Here is a 12,641-nt window from a genome sequence, read left to right as displayed (position 1 = left end):
CCTAGTGAACCCGTGCTGCTCCGTCTTGATATACCTCTCGCCGTCATATTGTTTTGCCTTGCCTTTTCAATAGTTTTAGGAACATCTAATAACGGTAATGTAGTTTATAAAATTTATTTCCATACATTATCCTCTGTGCTTCAACCATTCGGCCGTATCTGGATCTAAACATTTGCAAACGATCTTGCCCAGGATAGTGCAACATTCAATTGGCCCTGGCTGATACTTTTCTTCTTTCTAGAATCTACCTTACCTCACACCGACACATATAGATATTGTGGCGACGATAGGATAGGAAAGAACTAGGAGTGGGAATGAAGCGGCCGTTGCCTTAGGTAATGTACAGGCAGAGCATTTGTCTCGTGTGAAAGTGGGGAAACCACGAAAGGCCGAATACTGGCTCGTATAAGTAGACTACCCACTTCTTCAAGAGATCGTCCCTGTGCTTTATTAATGGACGTACAGACGGCCAGTCAGCTTGATATTTCCCGTCTGTACGTACGAAGACTGTTTTCTCTAGCAGTATGTATGTTATTAGGAACATTCTGCCATCTGTTGAGTACATTCAGAAGCTGGGGAAGGTCAGAGAATCAAAGAGCATCTAACATCCTCCATCATCATAGGAAGTGTATACCATCTGGCTTCATAGGTAGTAATCGAACATGGCTGCATTCAAAGACATTACTAAGGATGAAAATCACATATATCAGAATACTAGCAAATGTACCCGTGCTTCGCTACGGTATTCTACACTGTATACGGATTTCTCGGTAAATTACTGTAAAGGCAGTGAGTAAGATTATATTAAATTGCATCTCCTCTTTCAGTATTCTACATGGTTGGTCCTAGGACATTTTATTAGATCTATATTTATGGGTTAGAGTCAGTTAGTCATTGAATGGGGTGAAATATGATACAGTTTTCACATACTACTTTATATTTTTGATACCCATGTGACACTGGAATCATAACATCCGGGTAACATATGGCCACCGGTCATGCCAATGTACGTGCCCAATGTCATGATTGCGTCATTCCTATAAGTATGCCAAACAATAACATATACGTGTAAAAAGTACAAAATTAATTGAAATGGAGAACTACAGCTCTATTTAACGTATAAGTAATAGAAATAAGACTAGAAGTCATAGGAACAAAGTTTTAGATCTCTCCAAAATGAAACGCGATTGTGCTTTTTGTTTTGTGATACGACTTACCGTTTAGCCACCAATTATCCCGAAACGAAGGTCTGCACCGTCGTTAAAATTGCATCCATATTCTGATATTTTCCTGAGCCATAAAGTTATACATTTGCATAACTTAGAATATTTCCTCAAAGAAAAGAGTGTCCAGGTTTCGGGATTAGCATTCGCATACGTACGGAGTAATTAAGGAAGAAAAAATGAAAGTTGAAGTTAATAGAAAATGGGTTCATAACTGAGCCGGATAGGACAAATATGTAAATACCAAGTGAATGTATTGGAAAATCAAATGCCCCTCAATAAATTACGCTGGTGTGAGTTATGGATATTAGAATGCGGTAACAGAGGAGAAATTTAGGCGCAGGGATTCTTAGTTAAACAGATAAGAAGATGACTAATGGTTTCATTACTTAAGCTATTCGAGGACGGTTATAACCTCCAACGATATTCCGCCAATATCCCGCAGAATGGCCGATTGACGCCTCTCATGCCTTCTACCCAAGGAACAACCACAAATTTACAGGAATGATGACGACAATGGCAATACGTTACTTCCCTGCTGACAAGCAGTCAGAGACGTTGCCATGGTAACCTGTCAGTCTGTCGGTCAATCAATTCAGGGCATGATACCCGCAGAAAATACAAATTTTCTCCGTCATTTGAATAGTAAGGTAAATTATGAACATAACGAAAGTTGTTTATAATGACGAGACGCTTCACATACAGTCCACGGAGTTTACAGAAAATCAATAGTATAAGAGAAAATGGAGGAAAACCGTTCTAGCTTTTCTCTAAACCCCCCGTCTATCCAAAGATTTAAAATGAAATGCATATCAAAACTTTCCCTGGGATGAGTATACACTAAATGACGTTTGGTCGAGATCTACCTAGCCATCTCGCCGTCATGGTGGAACAGAAAAAACAGACAAACGGACAGACAGACATGAAAAATAAAAACCACCGATTCGGTATTGAGTTGACCTAAAACGGATAAATATCTGAAAAATTTGTAAAACAAACTAAATTACAAACAGTGTACCCCCTACATCTTTATTTATATAGATGAAAGTGTTCGTCGCTTAGCAACCGAGAATGTGTTGCGGTTAGGGTAAGCATTCACCTGCAATATTGGAGTGATCATTTAATGATTTTATTTTATGATTACTCAAAGTTGGCTGAACTTTCAGACCTATCAATGTCTCAAGATTCATCGGTGGATAATTTCGGAGAGAATAAAACAAAAATGAAGCAAATCGGTCGAGTATAGCGGACGGGTGAATTTACCAAAGCTGTTTTTAGAAATATCTTTTAATATATAATTACGGTAATTTATACACGTACAGATATTCCACTCTAACAAGAAGTCCTTTGTATGTGCCTTTAATGATCCATTAGTTCTTTATTGCAACTCTGTTCGGCGAAACACGTATATAGAAGGCAAATGGCTACTTCGAAACTCATTCGCATACCGTCTGCGAGCAGTTAGTGTATATCTCGAGAACTAAAGACTGCTGCTGAGATTCCGGCATGAAACTCCCAATACCAGGCCCTGAAAATTGAACGTTAGCATACAAGTGACATCTTCACCTCTTTGGCACCAAAATATGTCATTTAGAGGCATACGTTTTACTTTGAATAGTAGAGAGGAAGAAATTATCATCAACTAAAACATGGCAGAATAACATAAAACTGGACTGAGAGTTAATAACACAATCTTGATATACAGCTCCGCTACGGCAGTTAATAAGTGGTTACGTTAGGCACTTACAAGAGAAATCAACCAAAATCATGTTTTCTTAGTCTTTTTCAATGTTTACATAGAGCAGGTGATAGAGGAAATTAAAGAGGAATTTGGAAAGAGAATAAAAGTCCAAGGAGAGGAGATTTGCCGATGATATTGTTATTTTTCTGACTCTGCAAAAGATATGGAGAAACTGCTGAATGGTATGAACAGAGCCTGGAGAAGGAATACACGATGAAAATGAATAAGTCCAAAACAAAAGCATGGAGTACGGTCGAACAAAGTCAGGTGATGCATGAAATATTAGATTAGGAAATGAAGTCTTAAAGGAAGAGAATGAGTGTTGTTATATGGGTAGTAAAATAACTAATGATGGTAGGAGTAAAGAGGACATAAATTGCAGATTAGCACAAGGAAGGAAGAACCTTTCTTAAGAAAAGAAATTAGTTCACCTCTAACATTGATATAGCAATTAGAAAGATGTTTTTGAAGACTTTCTTCTGGTGTGTGGCATTGTATGGAAGTGGAACATGGACAATAACTAGCTCAGAAAGAAAGAAAATAAAAGCTTTTAAAGTTTGGTGTTACATAAGAATGCTGTAGGTGAGATGAATAGATCGAGTCACGAATGAAGAGATACTGAATCGAGTTGATGGGAGGAAAACGATTTGACCAAATTTGACCAGAAGGACACATCTTAAGACACCCAGGACGTGTACACTCGAAATCTTTAGTATCTCGTGGCCAGAAATATTCATTTCAGGCAATAAATCAGTACAGCCCTGCTTACACACTCTCTCTCATTGGTCATATCCATCAGACGTGTTAAGACATGCACACACCTGAAGAGTGAGGGGAGGTGGAGAAAATGGAAGTACGAGTATATCTAGCATGAACGAAACACACGTGGAGGGGAAGGTACTTGCTTCCCCACCTGCACACACGTCCCAATGGCTCGACAATGAAAGGAGAGGGGAATAAAGGGAGGAGAGGAACCACACGCCTCCTTCAAGGCAACAGACGTAATGTGTATGTCAAAAAACTGAGGGTCAAATTATCCAGTTTCTTTGTAATTCTTGTGTGCGAGGTCTGACTGACATGTTATCGGTCTCGACCATGACTTCATTATCAAATGGCATCGCGCTCCACCACTGTAAGAAAGAATGACCCTTATTTTCGTCAATATAGACCTTGTTAAATACTACTACCACTAATAATAATAATAATAATAATAATAATAATAATAATAATAATAATAATAATAATAATTGTTACGGAGTTTTGGTGGATCAGCAGAGGTGAAAGAAGGTGCGGGCTGGAATGGGTCTAACTACAAATTCGAAAAATGAAATAAAATTTCAACAAAGGTTATATTTTCAAAACTTAACAGTGGTGACATAGAATTTGAAAACGTAACAAGTCAACAACAAGCCAAAATCAGGTACAAAGAAATTACAAGTGTTAGGGGATAATTACAAGATCTGGGCTTCGAGCCCCACAATCACAATCCTTGAGCTATTAGCCCAACTTTACCAAGGTACAGAATTAAACAAAGGGGCAGAAAACCCCATCATGCCAAGGAGCACTTGCTCCTAATTACAATGTTAAGCCTCCTAGAGGCGCACAGGAATCAAATTTAGGAAAGAGCAGACCTGCTCTCAATAGCTCAAGCCTATCAGGAGGCCATAAGCAGACCTTACACTCCACTACCCTTAAGGCAAACTTATAAATCAACAGGGGCAACTTGTACCCAATCTACTGGGCCTTAGTGTGCAAAGCTAGGTTAATTTAAATGGCCCAAAACAAAAGGATGGAGGCGATTACTTGCACTCCTACGCTAAAGTTTTGCTTTAAAACCTATGTGGCGCTAGGCCGATAATACAGGGGCTAATCCCAAGCTAGGGAGGTGACCCGTATGAAAAAACTTTAACACATTAACGAAGAGAAGAAACGGTTACGAAAACGTCGTCACCTTAATTTCAAAATGAAGGGGAGCTCGAGAGGGTAAAGCACTCTATATCCCCGCTTTACAGTAAAAGATATTTGTAGATTTTACATAGACAGAAAAGGAATTTACATTTTTAAATGTAGGTTACATACTAAAGGTTTCGAACCCTCCCCGAGAGTTAAACTGCTGAGCTAGCAAGAAATGAAGATGTTAAAAGGCCATTACCTTGTTGAAGAGCTGCTGCTTGAAGAAAGAGGCGCTTCCCGCCCTCTGCTACATATTCACACACTGAGTTAGATGTTACACTAGTGGCCCCGAGACAAGAAAATCAGCAGTTTTTATTCCCTCGTGGAAAATTCGAGACCTTTCAGGAATGAGTAGACACACCCCTTCAATTTTATTGGGTCGCTAAAAGTTATACATCAACATCGAAGAAGAAAGACACTATTGGTCAGAAATTAAATAAAGAAATTCGGGATTGGCTGAGTTGAAAACTGGCGGACAGAAAGATTAATATTGCCAACCCCAAAAATAAAAGAACAAAATTTAGAAAAAACAAAACTTAAGAATACAAAATGTCTTCAAGAGAGTTCATTCCATTGCACCAGAGTTTAGAGACATCTGTTAGAGAATGTTCACACTTCTTGATCAATGAAAAACAAAAGCAAATCAAAAACACTCAGTGACCTCTTCGGATAACTAGTAGACTTAGTTCAGTTGTAAAGTTCAGAGCTTCTCCTGTAGAGGAGTTTCAACTGGCGCAAGATTTGAACTTGCGTCGTGGAGGTGTACCGCCCGGTACAATAATAATAACTGTTATCCTCTAAAACGAAATAAAAATACCCTGGTATTAAATAATTATGATTATCAGAGACGCAAGGGCGTTTTTAAAACCGTTCATATGAAGTTATTGTCAGTGTTGATCAAACAGTTAAATGCCATATATTGGGGTGAGATGACATCGTGTACACTTCATCGCAATTAAATTACAGTTAATGAATTGTTTTCCTTGATTAGGAAAACCTAGTATAGCCAGAATGTATAACCATTGAAATATCTTAATCAGATCCAGGAAAGATGGAGTTGTGAGTGGCCTGTGAGTGCGCAACGTCGCAAGCCACACCTCCTGAAAGACGAACATATGTGACGTTGCCTTGAATTACCTCTCCCTCATCCTCAGAGTTGGCCAAAATCTTCGAGAAAACGTTACCTGCTTCCTTTCCCACCCGGAATTCTTGTGATCGCGATTGTGCAGCTGGATTTTGAGGGAAGTTTAGTTGGTAAGAACGGTACGGGTAGAACCAGGTATGAATATGACAACCAAATTAGAGCAGAGGTAGGATGTAGTATCTATGTAGAAATGAAAAGGTTAGCACAGGATGACTGAAAAACACATTCTCAATTTTCATACCTTCATTCCTAGAGCCCAAATTTCTAGCCAGTAATAGGTTAGAATGCTAACTTATTGCAGTGCGTAACAAGTATACACAAGCCTGCACAAAGGTTATGTTACGAGATTTGCATAAACATTGGGGTTACGGCCTAGCAGAACCCATATTATTTATGTTACCCTCGCTACACTGTGGAAGAGCGGGCTAGTCGATACTTCCTAATAACCAAATTAATTTCCATATTCGAACCGATTACTGCCTCAAAATCCGCGCCCTATTCATAACTTAGCTCCATTAAGGTGGCCGTCATGTTTGAACATCCACACTATAAACATGGAAAGAATGTCGCGCCAAGAAGAACAAACGTAAAGTTAAAAGAAACTACGAATTACGACCTGCAATTTTTCAAAAATAGAACATGTAAAAAGTTATATTTAGTAGCAGAAAACTCCACAATCCAAAAAGAAAGCGTGTCTGTAGAAATGATTTTCATAAATTATTTGTAGCTGGCGACAGTAAGAAACAAGAAATACATTGTCATCGCAGTCGCTTCCTCGGGTATTGCAGGTACCTGGTTAGACGAAGACAGCTTTCAAATTCCTCTCAATCTGAATCGCTCTGACTCTGCACTCTGTAACATCTCTAAGCAAAGTGAAGTGACTCAGATGTATCGAGAAACTAAATTTATCGCATTATTGCCCGCAAGGTAGGCGTTGAGACTCTGGAGGAGACGCTTCAGAACATCAGGTGCCGCAACCGGCTGATGATTGGAGTGACGGTGCTTCTGCCTGACGGCTTCAGACAGATCTTACTTGTGGTACCCGGGACGAGAAGAGCAGATGACTTTCCCAACTTACTTCTGTAAATTGGTGATGGCAAGCTGAAGGAGGAGAAATGAGGAATAAACATTCCTGGTGACATTTGTGATGTTGGGGGGATCAAAACAGAAAAAAAAACAATATTTGTCAGAATGAACGTAATTGCAATTCATGATTGAGGCAGATAGCTATTCTCACTCCTACAAGTGACTAGGACAATAATATCAATCACAACGTATTAGAGAAGCTTCCACCCGATGCTTGATTCAGAGGGTATACACTATCCTGCGAAGTTCTCGCATACCCTCGAAATACCATTAATATTACCTCATGTTCTCTACTTCAAGACTGGTGCTCAAATAATGTTATTGCACAACCTTAACCCTTCAAAACCAGCCTGCAGGTGATGGCTCTGTTCAGGCCACAAAACTCACAGGCGTTCGCATCCTCCGCATTGCTGTAATCCCGTCAGGCTACCACATTCGGTTTAAATGTCTGCAGATCCCTAGTTAACATAGCGCAAGGAAGGAGTATGAAAGTGACAGACGTGGATCTGAGGAGTGATTATTATCGGAATAAAACGTCAGGACACTCGAGTTTAAACTATAAAAAGTGAATGGGTGAGCCAATCTCAAATCTAATTGCACGAAATTATAGCCCCCGTTCTTTCTGCGTATTACAATTAGAAGTAAGTTACTTTGAGAATTGGCGTCTCCAAAGACCTTAAAAAGTAGTTAGTGGGACGTAAAACAAATAACATTATTATTATTACTTTGAGAATTTACAAATTATAGGTGTTTTTTATTAATGTTAAAAATAAACAGCAAAACGTTTAATTTGTTAAAGTTCAACCGGTGATAAATTAAGGGAAATATATTTAGGTGATAAGACAACAAGGTTTGTAGAAATTTATTTTTTCATAATTTCTATAATTCCTAGTTTTATGCAGCTAAAATTGAATAAAAATATATTTTTGCTCCACAAGGCATCTCTCATCACATTCCCACAACAGTCCACAAGCATCCGGGAGATGATTTTCGAACCCCACTGTAGGCAGCCCGGAGGATGGTTGTCCGTGGTTTCCTATTTTTAAATCAGCAAACGCTATAACTGGACCTTACTCAAGGCCACGGCCCCTTTCTTTCCGCTCCTAGCCCTTTATTGTCCCATCGTCGCCACAAGATCTGTGTGTGTCGGTGCGACGTAAAGCAAATTGTAAAAAGGATGTCTGCGAGCACAGATGAGTTTAATTGCCCTGATACCTTATTTCAGTCGCTGAAATGTCTTGACTGAAATGCCCTCCATGTTAGCCACTCATTGTGCTATAATTGGTTGGAAAAAACTGAAGATAAGGGTGAAGAAATTGGATCTTCAGTGACAAATTACAACTTCAAACTTGAGATGTCCTCGACCAGCCACGGAGATTTGCTACACATAAATTACAGTAAATATGTGGTACACTGGTTTATACTTATTTATTTTACATACGATGCCAAGGTAACATTCTGTCTTTAGAGTCATTTCACCTTCCTGAGTTAAAAAACGTCACCTCACTCCTACATAAAAAGTTATCCACACTTTTTACATATTTCCGCGACATCTCAATGTCTAAAAATTTTGGATTGAAAACCAAATAATAAATTTGGTTAAGATAATGTAGATTATGAGTATGTATTACGCACCCATGAAAACAAATCAACGCTTATTCTAGGTTTCAACATAAATCAGTCTTATGGCTGGGGGTCATCTTAAAATTGGTGTAACATGACGCGACAACATGTGTGATGAAATTGTAACCATAGCAAAGGTGCAGGCAGTGATGTAAGGTATGGATTGATGGTCAGATAATGTTGCCTAGCAACCGTACAGACTACGATGTAAGTTATGGATTGATGGTCAGATAATGTTACCTAGCAACCGTGCAGGCAGTGATGTAAGGTATGGATTGATGGTCAGATAATGTTACCTAGCAACCGTACAGGCAGTGATGTAAGGTATGGATTGATGGTCAGATGTTACCTAGCAACCGTGCAGGCAGTGATGTAAGGTATGGATTGATGGTCAGACAATGTTACCTAGCAACCGTGCAGGCTACGATGTAAGGTATGGATTGATGGTCAGACAGTTTTACCTACCAACCGTGCAGGCAGTGATGTAAGGTATGGATTGATGGTCAGACAATGTTACCTAGCAACCGTGCAGGCAGTGATGTAAGGTATGGATTGATGGTCAGATAATGTTACCTAGCAACCGTGCAGGCTACGATGTAAGGTATGGATTGATGGTCAGATGTTACCTAGCAACCGTGCAGGCAGTGATGTAAGGTATGGATTGATGGTCAGACAATGTTACCTAGCAACCGTGCAGGCTGTAATGTAAGGTATGGATTGATGGTCAGACAATGTTACCTAGCAACCGTGTAGGTTGTGATGTAAGGTATGGATTGATGGTCAGATAATGTTACCTAGCAACCGTGCAGGCTACGATGTAATGTATGGATTGATGATCAGATAATGTTACCTAGCAACCGTACAGGCTACGATGTAAGGTATGGATTGATGATCAGACAATGTTACCTAGCAACCATGCAGGCAGTGATGTAAGGTATGGATTGATGGCCAGACAATGTTACCTAGCAACCGCGTAGGTTGTGATGTAAGGTATGGATTGATGGTCAGACAATGTTACCTAGCAACCGTGTAGGTTGTGATGTAAGGTATGGATTGATGCTCAGACAATGTTACCTAGCAACCGCGCAGGTTGTGATGTAAGGTATGGATTGATGGTCAGACAATGTTACCAAGCAACCGTACAGGCTGTGATGTAAGGTATGGACTGATTGTCAGGTAATATTACCTAGCAACCGTACAGGCTACGATGTAAGGTATGGATTGATGGTCAGATAATGTTACCTAGCAACCGTGCAGGCAGTGATGTAAGGTATGGATTGATGGTCAGACAATGTTACCTAGCAACCGTACAGGCAGTGATGTAAGGTATGGATTGATGGTCAGATAATGTTAGTCCGTTTACCGTCCGGGGTTGGCTTATTCCTAGGACTCGGCGAGGGATCCCACCTCTACCGCCCCAAGGGCAGTGTCCTGGAGCGTGAGACATTTGTTCTTTAATCCACATCACAAGAAAAACATATTTAAACGATAGCCTTGTGGTAAATTTTGCAGCGTCTAAATACTACAGATAATAAAAAGTATTTATTATTATTCATGAGTTAATGAATGTCAGCTGGACTAGGAATAGATATTGTTACATAAGTTAGTATTTTTCAAATTGTTAATCCTAAAGGCTACTTTCATTAATATTTGCCAAAATAATGTGAGAAATTGATAAGTGATGGAGCAGTCCAGGTGATGATGATCGTATCCAAGAGGTAGACAATCGTCAGTAGTACAACAGCGTCTCAGCTCATGGAGGAGTTTCATTAATTAACACCAAGTGTTCTTAGGAATCAATATTGGCAGTAACAGAATGAACTCAGTACATACTTCGTGACTGCTTCATGCCTTTAGGACTAATAATTGTAACAATACTAACCTATATAACGATATCCAAACCTCTAAATTAAGATAAATCGGCAATCGAAGTTAATACCTTTTCCAAGGAGGAGTATTCATTTCTACTGGTCAATCTTAGGCATCCAGCGCCACGTGTCGAGCTGTGAAACTACTCCGATTACAGTGTGTGCACCCGGTTGCCAGGGCCGGTATAAAGTAGCGCGACGTAGATTTAGTCGGTCGGTCGGCGGATGCAGAGTGGGCCTCGGCCCACAGGTGCCCACGGCTGGGCCATGGTCCGACAGCTCTGCACTCCGACCGGCCAACCGAGCAGAAGATGGGTGGCCACGGCTCTACAGTGACTTCACGCGTCTGTATTCGGGAAAAACAGCACTAGTAGCAACAATGTAATAATAAGTTTTGCGAATTGTTGATCTCGAAAGACACAATTGCATCCACTCGGAGATGTGACTACATAAGTGTACAACATGTAGTAACACGTTCTCACGAAACAAACTAGGGAATAACCTATATGATAATGCTCTTCAGAACCTGCTCACCTGATGAGTTAAACTGAACATTCTAGGAGGCTATAGCCCTTATGGGATTTGAAAGGCTATTTATTTATATTTATTTATATTTCTTTATTTGTATTTATTTCATTCTGGAGACGGAGAGGGACTGGTCCCCACCGTCGGCTGTCTCGAAATGGTTTCCCGTAGTTTTCCATTCTCCTGCATTAAGGCGAATGCCGGGACAGCTCCTAGTATAGGCCACAGCCACCAACGCTCTCACCTCCGCACATCGTCTTCTCCGATATAAATCTCCTGGCCTGAGAGATGGCGTCACCGTCTGCGAGGCCCGCCTCCCCCTTCAGGGGAGGAATGAGAACATTTACCGGGAGAGTTCCCCATGTGGTTAGTGGCGCGCAGTTGCGAGCTTGCATCCGGGAGATAGAGGGTTCGAACCCCACTGTCGGCAGCACTGAAAATGGTTTTCCGTGGTTTCCTATTTCCACACCAGGCGGCTGTACCTTAATTAAGACCACGGCCATTTCCTTTCCACTCCTAGGCCTATCCCATCGTCGCCATAACACATATCTATGTCGGTGCGACGTAAAACAAATTGTAATAGAAAAAAATGCATTTAATAGTAATAGTACCAGTTGGACGTGAATGAGCACACTCTGTCTATGCTGTTCTTATTGTTGTGTGTTGAGGTATGCTTCGTCCCTTCTGGAGCCACTCATCTCCGTCAGATGTTATAACCAAAAACTAACCAGTCATCGAGGGGTACACTATAGTTGGGCCCTCGATAGTTGGAGTCTGACGTTTGAGCGGTGAAAGCAGTAACTACGAAGTACGCTGCGTTTTTATAGTTACCTCCCTCTGCAGCATTTCACCCTTTCATATAGGCTGGATTTTTAAGAAAACGTGTAGGCCTAACGCAATTCAATAAACTTTGACCCGTTCCTAAACTCATGCTAATAATTTCAGTATTTGAGACAGAGCACGTCATTGCCGATAAATTTGAGATTCCATTATTACTGAACTGGCAATAACCTCAACAAATGCACATGTTAAAAACAACGAAAATAATATTCATGAAACAAACACGTAAATAATTACATAAACCAGCAACAACTAACACAGCCAACACAGTACCACTCCGAATAATATCACAAAAGAGACTGAGAGCAAGCCAACCGACGTAGCGATAGCTTCCTTGAATGTGGCATCTCTGTTACCGTTGCTATAGCAACAGACCATTTTCGAACAGCGTTCAAGTGTTTCTCTCCGGTGGCGCTAAACGCCAGACTTCAACTCTCGTGGGCCCAACTATATAGCTATTATTTGTACAGACAATTAACATTTAGCACTGGGTATGTGAAACAGAAACACGTACCGCGTCCAAGTTAACTCCTTGTGGCAGAGTGATGTTTGAACACGCTACTTCATTTCTGAAGCGGCCACACTGAAGACACCGACCACCAGTAGACAGAGAAGACGTCCTGCAGCTAACATGATGA

The sequence above is a fragment of the Anabrus simplex genome, chromosome 5, assembly GCF_040414725.1.
Source record: "Anabrus simplex isolate iqAnaSimp1 chromosome 5, ASM4041472v1, whole genome shotgun sequence".
Taxonomy (NCBI): domain Eukaryota; kingdom Metazoa; phylum Arthropoda; class Insecta; order Orthoptera; family Tettigoniidae; genus Anabrus; species Anabrus simplex.
This window is presented reverse-complemented; position numbering follows the sequence as displayed.